Here is a 1,557-nt window from a genome sequence, read left to right as displayed (position 1 = left end):
CTTCTGAAGTCATCCTTTGCTTTAAGTACCCATACACACTCACTTCTTCCTATAAATCAGGACAGATTAAGTTATGCTAACAGTAATGAACAACTCCCAAATCTCAGTGACTTAAAACAATAAAGGTTTATATTTCATTCATGCTGCATAACATCAGCTCAATCAGGGATCCAAGTGATAGAGCAGCCACCATCTCAAATAGTTCCCTCCATACAGGAGGGAAAGAGAGTTCTGGAAAATCAGCAATCAAATGCTCATCTCTGAGATAACATATCTAATTTCTGCTTACATCTCATTGGCCAGAATTAGTCACATGATCACACCAAACCACAGAGGGGCACAGGGTACAATGCTACCAAAGTGCTGCTGGAAGGTGGAGAACCAGAAATACTTGGTGGGTATTACTAATGAATGTCACACCATATACCTAGGGGAAATCCAATGTCAGTTTCAGATCTCTTTCGGACTTCTGTTTTCCCATAAACTTGAAAGCCCATTGTTCTGTTCAGTGTCATATTCACTTTCTAAAAGCTTCTTGATATAAAATAATTAAATGTTTCACTTTTCCATATATTTCCCATTGTTCTACATAGGCTCTATCCAGCCTACTGGCCCTGTAAACATTTGGAGCATTCCACGTGAAGATTAAGTATTTATTGAATGAATGAGTGGAATGCCACACATTTCTTAAACCTTGCTCTATGCCATGCATTAGAATTTCTCTCCAATTGTTTTAAATCGTGCACTAGGGAAGTGAGCTTTATTTCCTTTTATACCTTTATTCATACCATAGTGAGCTTTTATTACCTTTATTCATACCATAGTCCATGTGGAGCTCTTGGGGTGGGTAGGGCATTCCTGTATTGTAATTTAATGGCCTTACTGGCAGAGTTCTTAAAGATGTTCTCTACTGACATATTTCATAAGTCACTGAGCTCCACACTTTTCTTACCTTCTCCTCTCTTTCCTTCACTTTGCAAGATTACAAAATATATGATATAATCAATAAATGATATAATTTATGTTTTAGTTTTCATACTGTATGCCAAAGAATTGCATTTTCTCACAATGTCTTGCTGGGAAACTGAAATCCGGCCTTTTTTTTTTTTTTTTTTTTTGCGGTACACGGGCCTCTCACTGTTGTGGCCTCTCCCGTTGCGGAGCACAGGCTCCGGACGCGCAGGCTCAGCGGCCACGGCTCACAGGCGCAGCCGCTCCGCGGCATGTGGGATGTTCCCGGGGCACGAACCCGTGTCCCCTGCATCAGCAGGCGGACTCTCAACCACTGCGCCACCAGGGAAGCCTGAAATCCAGTCTTTTTAAAGTACAATCAGGGCTTCCCCGGTGGCGTAGTGGTTGGGAGTCTGCCTGCCGATGCAGGGGACACGGGTTCGTGCCCCGGTCCGGGAAGATCCCACATGCCGCGGAGTGGCTGGGCCCGTGAGCTGTGGTCGCTGGGCCTGCGCGTCCGGAGCCTGTGCTCCGCGACGGGAGAGGCCACAGCAGTGAGAGGCTCGCGTACCGCAAAAAAAAAAAAAAAAAAAAAAAAAAGGTTAA

Source organism: Grampus griseus (assembly GCF_964374135.1).
Source record: "Grampus griseus genome assembly, chromosome: 7".
NCBI classification, from domain to species: Eukaryota; Metazoa; Chordata; class Mammalia; order Artiodactyla; family Delphinidae; genus Grampus; species Grampus griseus.
Note: the sequence above shows the minus strand (reverse complement) of the source record.